Source organism: Mesocricetus auratus, unplaced genomic scaffold (genome assembly GCF_017639785.1).
Source record: "Mesocricetus auratus isolate SY011 unplaced genomic scaffold, BCM_Maur_2.0 Super-Scaffold_100055, whole genome shotgun sequence".
Classification (NCBI taxonomy): domain Eukaryota; kingdom Metazoa; phylum Chordata; class Mammalia; order Rodentia; family Cricetidae; genus Mesocricetus; species Mesocricetus auratus.
The window spans coordinates 2659801-2669300 of NW_024429232.1; the positions used below are offsets into that span (position 1 = coordinate 2659801).

At 52.1% G+C, this 9500-nt stretch overlaps 1 long non-coding RNA gene across 1 annotated transcript; it reads left to right on the plus strand.

The window, feature by feature from the left end:
- Positions 1 to 2800: 2800 nt before the first annotated feature.
- LOC121136253 lies at positions 2801 to 6575 on the plus strand. The gene is made up of 2 exons (XR_005873400.1): positions 2801 to 5053; positions 6205 to 6575. It is a non-coding gene; the product is annotated as an uncharacterized LOC121136253 (long non-coding RNA).
- Positions 6576 to 9500: the final 2925 nt, after the last annotated feature.

Sequence of the window (9500 nt, forward strand, 5' to 3'; positions counted from 1 at the left end):
AGCCCCAGACTACAGGGCTGCCCTGGATCCTCAGGATCCTCTCAGGTTGGCAGAGACCTCAGGATCCCAGCACTGGCCTCTCAGTGTCTCCCTTTGCCTTTTCAGCATTCCCCATGAGCCACCAGGAAACTGTGTCCTCAGCACCCACTTTCATAATTAATGAGAAGTCACTATGTTGTTATTTGGGAGCTGGCTGGCAGGGCAGAAAAAGACTTGTTACACTTGCCTCCTGATACGATAGGGGAGCCTTTTCTGTGTTGGTGCCTTTGGCAGTTTCTTCCTGTTGTACCCTAATCTATTCAGGCTGCGAAGAGACCTCACTACCGGGCCAAGCAAGATGTCACCAAGGCAAAGATGCTTGCTGCTTAATAATCTGAACTCGATCCTTGGGACCCATGTAAAGGTTTACAGAGAGAGCTGACCTCATGAGATTATCCTTCAACCTCCACACATCTACCTGGTAGACATGCTCCTCCCTACACACACACACACACAGAGAGAGAGAGAGAGAGACAGACAGACAGACACAGAGAGGGAGGGAGGGAAGGAGAGAACTACTATTTTTGTAACTTTATGTAAGACAATCACCACTTTGAAATAAGAAGAAAAGAGAAAAGCAGGGCCAACATCATAGACAGATGCTTTACCAACAGGGACATTGGTGAGATATTCAGCACCGTCAGTCATTGAGGCCTGTAGAATCCAGCCACAAGCAGAAACCATCTCACACATTTAGAAAGGCTGAAATGAAAACAGCTGAGCTGTAGGCACCCACGCTTACCATGGGAAAGCAAAATGGCCCAGCCACTCTGGATGGCTTGGTGGTTTCTCACCACTGAGTTAGACTGCAATGCCCAGGAATCCCATTCGAGGTACTTCCCTGCATGAAATGGCATCTGTGTTCACAGAAATCCACACAGGGACCTGCACAGTGTCTTCATGTGCAATAGCTTGGGCCTAGGACTGCCAGCTCTATGAGCAGATGGCACAGCATGTCTGTGCGGGGCACCAGTGACAGAGAAACTGACTTCTTTGCATGAACAAGATGGTGGCTTTCAGTGGACTAGGAAGTCATCTCAGAAGGTGGCCCTCTGCACCATTTTGGTTGACAGACAAATCTAGCCCAGGAGAACAAAGGAGTATCTGCCAGGCAGGACAGGGAAAGTGACTGACAGGGAGGGTTGGGGATGACAGAGGTCTTCACTATCCTTTGTTCACCATTATATATAAATATAAAAGCACAAATATAAATTAAATATAAATGTAGAAGTACAAGGAAACCCATGGAGCCTCGTGTTAGGTTTTGAATATGAGGCGTGCCTCAGAAAGGCTCATGTGTTGAAGGTTTGGTCCCCAGACGGCTGTGCTGTTGAGAGCTGCCTGCATCAAAAGGGAGCTAACCTAGCAATAGTTAACCCATCAGAGAACTTGTTATCTAACAACTGTGTCCCAAGTCAGGTCCAGCCACATGCCCTCAGTAGCAAATTAAAAGAGCCAAACTCAAAGTGCAAGGCAGGAGAGGGGAGATTTATTGAATGTGGCCCCATCAGGAAGAGGGACAAAGAGATCCCAGTAACACACCAAGCCCATCTTCTGGGTTCTTAAGTGAGATCCAGGTTTAAACAGAGAACTAAGAGTGCACATCTAAGCAGTCCCGGTCAAGGCGTGGCCCTGCCTACCATTGACCATCCCTGTATGGGCTTCAGTCCCATCCTGTCAGTGATCTGAGATTTTAGAATGGTTAGATCTTTTTCCCGTCTCAGCAAAGAGTCCTGAGGGAATTCCCACTTCTTTGGGGGACCCCTCTTTCAGCAGTCTGCTGGTCAAATTGAGAGACCCAAGCGTCTCTTTCTAACAAGCTGGACATGGGCATGCACACACTAACCCAGCATTTGGGAGACAGAAGCAGAGGCAGGTGCATCTCTATGAGCTCCAGGCCAGCCATGGCTATGTAGAGAGACCTTTCTCAAAACAAACAGAACCAGAGTAGCTTCATTTCTGTCGTTCCAGTCACAAACTCAGCTGAATTGAACATTAGGAGGACCATCAGGAGGTCATGTCTTTGAGGACTATATTTTGTCCCTGACCCCTTCCTATCGGTCTCTGTCTGTCTGCCTCACCTGCTGTCACCCCAGCTGCTGCCACCACCACCACCGCCACCATCACCATCACCACCATACACCACACACAACACACACACCACACACCACCACAATATTCTGCCATGGAAGCAGAAGTCATTGAAGCCTTCTTGCTTTAAGTTATTTTCTAAGGCATTTGGTTACAGCCATAAAAAACCTATAACAAGACCCATAGGGAAATCAAATTGTTTCAACCGCCAGAGCTGATAGCCTCAGACGAGGGAAGCCCCAGAGACTCTGAAGTATTCCTAAGGGTGCTGGGGGAGTTCTTGGGTTCCAACTGTTATGGCACCACAGATGCTGACACCACGTGTTCCCTACCATGTGCTGTCAGCCTCCACCTCGGCACCCTCCCCAGGTTGCCCTGGCTCCTCTATGGCCATGAGATTGGGTTACTTCCCAAGATTTCTGACCTATACACAGGTTGAGGTGAATGTCACCAGGCTTCATGGATGAGGCTGGGAGCCAGCCAGAGGGTTGGGTTGTAGGGCAGCCCCTGACTGGTGTTTGAGCCCAGTACCGGCCCCATCTGTCGTAATGTGTCTCTCCTCTCCTAGGCCGGTTCTCCACACACCAGCTACTCTGACCAATCAGGGCACTGTGGGCGCTCGGGGTCACCGAGGAAGCATGGGGTTGCTGGAGACATTTAGGGTCACTGTAGGAGGTCACAGAGGTCACAGGAAAGGCCAGTGATGATGGGGGGTTCTGGAAACCAAGGCAGGGGTCCCTCAGTCATAGGTCACTGGGGGTGGCTTTTTGTTCAAGTACAGGCTTCTGCCTGTCAGGGGCCATGTGTAGAAGGCTAACTAGGTTGTGCTAAAATCCCTCAGGTGCTACTGTCAGAAACCTGCTAATTAGTTAAATGACACTTCAGCACCACCCTTTATGGCCAGTAAGTGTGAACGGCCCCACTGCTTCCAGTGATCTGGGGCAGCACCCAGGGATCTAGGGCAAAACACGGGGCAGGAGCTGGCAGTATGGGTGGCCACAGACCAGGGTGTGGGAGGAGCTGTTCCTGTCCCTTCCTGTCAGCTTCATGGTCACTTGGCAGGCATCTGGCCATCCTACATGCTTTGTGCCCCCTGCCTGCTGTAGGCCACCGTCCCCCTCTGCACAATCTGCCTTGCACTGCAATTGAAGGGCAGCTACTGATGGATCCGCTAGGCAAGGCTGAGCCCGATGCAGACCTTTTCCCCGTCCAGGTGCTCCCTGCCCGCCAGAGCGTCTGTCCTGACAAGGAATGCCCACAACAGCCCCGGGGAGTCCAAAGGCCCTGAGTGTCCTCTCACAGTGACCCTGCCCCCCAGTGACCTCAACCCCAAGCTTCCTCAGTGACCCTGAGCATCTACTGGGACACTGACCTCCTACAACAACCTCCACCTCAAGCGTCTGCAGCGACCCCAAGCATCCTTGGCAACCCCAAGTGTCCATAGCAACCCCAAGCATCCACAGTGACAGAGCTTCTTCAGTGCTTCTGAGGGTCCATCTCCACAGTGACGGTTACAATCCTCGGCATCTGTGCCACACCCTCATGTCCCTGAGCCCTCGCTGCCCTCTGCTCTCAGCAGACTGGGCTGACAGATGCTTGGGTCACCCCAGAATCTGCCACTCTTAGCAGATACCAGAATGGGGTACCAAGACCCAGCTGCAAACTGAAGCCCTTCATAAGGCCTCTTGTCTGCAGCAAGAACTTTTGTAACTCACTACCTGAAGACCTTCCTGGTCAGGGGTAGAACTTGGGTAAGAAATTTCTAGAATGAATCCATTGCCTCCCACCCTGCTTTGTGGCTGGCCAGTGAAAACAGGAAGTACACAAGACAGCTGGAGCTCCGGGAGGCACAAGACCCATGGTAAGTAAAGGCCATGGGACACTGAGGAAAGTCAAGGTCACTGAAGTCATTGTGCTCCAGGAAGTGCCAGCATGAAGCCATCAAAACACGAGAATGATACAGAACCAGGAGAGCCACCAAGCGACAGTCAGACACTCGTCACCTGGAGCTCGAGGCAGCCTGGACACTCTGTCCTCAGGGCTCATCTTCTCCCTTGGTGGTAAGCCCCCTTAAGCTGGGTCTCTGTCAGAAGCCAAAGACACATGTGCTGAGAGACATGCCTCTCATCAGGTGAGGGACCTGAGGAGGAGAGAGAGCCTTGACATACAGGGGTGACTTTCTACAGAGGAGAAATACCAGGGGGATGGCAGCAGAGGCCTTCATGTGAGACTAGGCTTAGCCAGGCAGATCCTGGGCATGTCTCCAATCCCAGTGGGATCTGGGTGATTGTACAGCCTGAAACAGGACTGAGCCCCTGGCAGGCCCCGGGTCCCAAACCAGACACCTCGTTTATCCCATTTGGTCCAATTTAATATTCTGAGGTAGCAGCTTGCTTGCTCCTACTCTGGAGCTGTGAGGGACACAGTGTAGCCCTTGTAACCCTTAGAGTTATGCTCAGTATGCCTCCATGGCACATAATACATATCAATGTGTGTGACCCATGTGTACTTATATGCATGCCATGTGTTTATACATGTGTGGATGTTTACACATGTGTGTCAAGCACATTCACACACACTGATGTGCACATACACAGTAAGGTGCATGTACACTCGTGAATAGCACTACACAGGTCTGAACACAGTTGTGGATGTGCATGCATGAGCCCACATTTACATGTGGTCCACACACGCAGGGTACATACGAAGTCACGTGACAGCACACCTTTCTTCTTCTCCTCTCCAAATTCATCAGGGACTGACACCCCGCCAGGGCAAGGGCATGAAAGGAACAGGAGCCCAGGCAGATGGAGAGAGACAGGCTGATACGAAGCCAAGGCCCGCAGCAGAGGTCTGGAATCAGCTTTCTCCCACCTCCCTCTCAGGCTCTAGGAAGACCGGAGTTCACTGGGGGTAGGTGAAGGTGAGTGAGGGTGTCCTCAGTTCAGAGTGCTGCCCAGCCCTCACCCCAACCACTTCTGAGGAGTTGCCCTACTCCTGTGTTTGATTCTGACCCAAGACATCCAGAGGCCCTGAGTTGATATGTCAAGAGTGGGCTGAACACAGGCATTCCTGGGACCTTGCAATAGCCCAACTCTCTGGTGCGGTGGTCTGTCCGGATCTTGAATATCTCTGTCTGGCTCTAAAAGAGATCAGATGGGTCCTTCCCAAGCCCAAAGAGGACCTCAGGCCCATGCGAGTCTCTGTGAGAAGACCCCTCTAGTGAAACCCAGAGAACATAATGCTCCAGATTCCCGTGGCAACCCTTCCTCCACGGCCGAGAACTGGAGATGGGGATGGGGATGGGGATGGGTGGATCTGGCCTCACTCCCTGTTCTTTTCTTTGGGGACAGTGGCCTTCCCCACCTTCTAAGGGTTGGAGAGCTGCTGTTCTTCACGCTATCTAAATCTGGGACCCACAGGTCTCTACAACCACAGGCACTAAAGAGGTCAGCCCAGGGGGGCTGAGTTACACAAGCTGAGCCCCAGCTCCTGACCCACATCTCCAGCTTGTCCCCTCCAGCTCCTGACCCACATCTCCAGCCTGTCCCCTCCAGCTTCTGCAGGGAACGCACCCAGGGTGTGATTCTAGGCCGCAGGGAATGTGTGGGCGTGTGAGGGTGTGCCTTTGTACACGGGGGCACACATGCCCTGGCACGCTGTTCTTACAGACTTTTCCCTTCATACCAGGCTCTTGGTGCTCTGTGCAAAACACAGTTATTTCCCCCCCAACATCCTCCTTTGCTCCCCCAAACTCCTATACGACTCCCCCTGCCACCTCTCAACTGAGTCAGCCCACCACATCCCCACCACCCGTAGATTCTTGGGTTCATCCCTAAATGGAACTTCCTGACTGAGAGTGAGGTCTTGAGGGAAGGGCTTCTCAGAGAGTTCTGGGGATCAGCTTGACCTCTGACCTTGAAAGGTTACACTGGGACTGGCTGGGCGGCCTGTGCAGTGGCTCTTCCCTAGGCTGCATGCCTTGGATGTGTGTCTGTGCCTGTCACTGTAGGTTCCTCACTACGGCTGGGCGCGTCCCAAGAGCCCGGCCACCTTCACTTTCCCAATTTCCAGCTCCAGTGCCAACCGGGACCAGGGAACACCAGCACCGAAGTCTTCATTTCTGTTGCCCTCAAGCACCAGAACCAGACCGCTGGCCTTGGCATTGTCTCCCCTCCTCCATGTCTCCCTCTGGGCCTCCATGAGCACCATCAGCCACCATACCCATCCTCAGCCTTGTCCTGGCGTGGGTGTGAGCTGAGCCTCCTGCAGCTGGCCTCAAAGCTCCTGGGGCCTGTGATGACCCTGTCTAGGTGGGGCTTGACCTCCCAGCTCCAGGGCTGCAGGTGGGCAGGTAGTCCCTACCCCAGGCTGTAAAGGCTGTCTCAGCCACAGGAAGCTGCCCCTTGCTAATTCTCTAAATAAACAGTAATGGGAGCCGCTCAGGCTGGCTGGGTTGGGCTTTGTGGACTGTTTATTTTTTTCCTCTTTGCTCTGAATTCCTTTTTTCCCCTCTAAATTGGCATGGTGTGGGGAATTCATAATTCGCCCTCCTCACTCCCATTTCGGCTCTCCTCCGCTGCCTAATTATCTAATTTGTAATATTCCATCTACCCTCCCTTTCATCTGCCTCCAAACACCCCGACCTGTTCAAATAAATATGTATTTTTAATTTCAAGGCGCCTAATTCAACCTGGCAGACAGCAGTCCCCGCTCTCCGACAAGCCCCTCTAGAGTAAGTCGCAGTCCGTCTCCAGGCCCACTCTCCTGCTGCTCTGCAGTGGACACGGGCAGAGAGAAGTCTGAGATCATGGGCCTGGCACACATGATTTCTGGCCTGAGCCCTATGACCCAGATGCTGTGTTATTTCTCTCCTTCCTGTATCCAGGTCTTAGTTTGGGGAGGCAAGAAGTACCTTCCATGAATATACCAAAGCTCTGTGATAGAGTGAACTAGACTTGGACTATTCAGATAATAGAGTGTCCTCCTAACCCCCTGGTTTCCTCAACAGGGTGGACATACTATCCCTGAGCTCACTACTGACAGTCACATCCTCCCTGGAGACCATGTCCTTCCTGCCACAGACAGAAACACATACACACACACACACAGAGAGAGAGAGAGAGAGAGAGAGAGAGAGAGAGAGAGAGAGAGAGAGAGAGAGAGAGAGAGCCCGCACATCAGCATCCTTGGACTTGACATGAGTTCTAATACACAGGCTGGAAAATTGAAACTCTAGACCTGCCACCCAGCCTCTTTAGGGACCAGGAAGCTGAAGCCCGTCCTGTGTCACTTGGTCAAGCCTGACTTTAACCCAAGAGGCCTTCTCTAGGGGAGACCTCAGACTTCACCTGCCACATACCTGAGGTCACCTTACCTCATGGATAATGTTAAGCCCCGACTAGGGGAGGGCTTGCCTTGAAGTGTTTGGTGACTGGTGACTGGCCTTTGAGTTCTGGTGCTCTCCATTTGGCCAGCTCATTTGCACTTGCTTCTTCTGGGTGTATCTGGCCAAGTGAGAGCTACTCTGAAATTCAGAAATGAGGTGTGGGCGCTAGCAGTCATCAGTATCTCCAAGTCCCAAGGGCCTGGGCTGGAGACCATGGGGGCATCCTTCTCTCTGAATGAATAGGGCAACTGTCTCAACCAGCATGCGTCAGTATATCTTACTTCAGGGTGCACCTATGCCAGGCCCTGACCTCCTCTATGCAATCTGTCCTTCACAGCATGAACATTAGGGTTTGCATGCCCAACCCTGCTTCCTGTCCTTCTCCGTTTCTGAGACCAGCAGGAATATCAAATATCACATGAGTATAGACAGATGAAAAGGGCAGCAAGATGCATGTCCACACCCTCTGGTAGGATTGTCTAAAATAGGATACAGCAATTGTCAGATGTGGAGTGATACTCATGTGCCCTCCTGATGGAGTGTCAGCAATCTCCAAGCTCAAGGTGCACAGATCCTTACCGCCAGTACTTTGGCACATCAGAGAGCCCCTGTGTGAACGAGGGTAGATGAGGATGTGGCGCTGTGAGCACCAGGGAGAGAAGCAGATGTGGAACTTGGCGACACAGATCCATCCATCCTCGGTGACAGTGCACTGTGTTTATGGGGGAGCTGGCAAGGGTGGACACGCAAGAATGGCCCTCGGGGACTGAGCTGGGTGAGCGAGCTGGCATGCATTCTCACAGTGGAGTACTATTCCGCCACCAGGATGAATAAGCGCAGAGCCACAGCTTTGCTAGGAGTACATCTTCCTATAAAGCAGACACTGCAAAAGAATGTGTGGAAAGAGTGTGACCTAGACGCCCATGACAATGACTCTCAGGAGCCTGAAGACTCCTCCTGGTGCTAAACAGACTGAGATGCAGCGTAAGGAAGGCGCAAAGGAGTCAAGGAATGTTTCAGAGTCTTAGTCCAGGCAGAAGGAAGAGAGACCTGAGCACCATAAACCCTGAGGCTGGAATGGAAAGTGGGAGATGGGCTTTTCACTAGAGTCGAAATATTCGGGGAACTTTAAAAGAAAAATTTGAACTCAGTGATCCAGAGTTGTGAGAATTTCTTCCCTGGGGACACACAAATGTCTACTCCCTCCTTAGAAGGTTCCAGCAATAAACTGAAGTACAATTGCATCCAAATTTCCCCTCGAGCTTATCAGGGTTCCTTACAGAGTGTGGGTGAGAGGGTACTTGTAGATGCATGAGTGATGCTAAAGCAGCCGCACTGTAAAGTCTTCACCCAGCATGGGTGATGGCTTCCCCATAGCCACATAGATGGAGGCCCTTTTCCATTAACCTCCCCTGGCCTATAAACCCTAAAATCTCTGCCGACTCAGGCCACCTGCTGTTGGGGAAGAATTACATACAAATAGCTCGGAAGAACAACTGGAATTGGAGGTGAGGGTCCAATGGCCCTGCCTTCCCCTATGCCAGCAGTCAGTAAGTCTGGTGGGAACAGAGCCTTGGCAAGTGGGCACATCTCTGCACTCTGGTGAAAACGCTGGCTGTTTCAACTGAAAGACTGCGCTCTGCAACACCAACATACTCTTGAGCCTTGGCAGAGGGGTGTACGCAAGTTACTCTTACGAGGGAGAAGTTTTGGGATCCCAAGGTGTCTTACCACCTAGTAGTGGGAAGTCCGGAAGGACATCTTCCAGGGCTTGGTGCGAATGACTCAGGCAGATGATACCCAGGGATGTCCTTTCTCTTCATCACAGGCCCTTGAAAGGACAGCAGCGTTGTCTCCTCCATGTGCTGCTGAGTCTGCCTGTTCACAGAAGAACTTGGGTACCTCAGTCTTCACAAGACCCTGCTGCATCCAGAGCTGTCCCTCCCTCCCTCTCCCTCTGCCCTCCCTCCCGCCTGCCCAC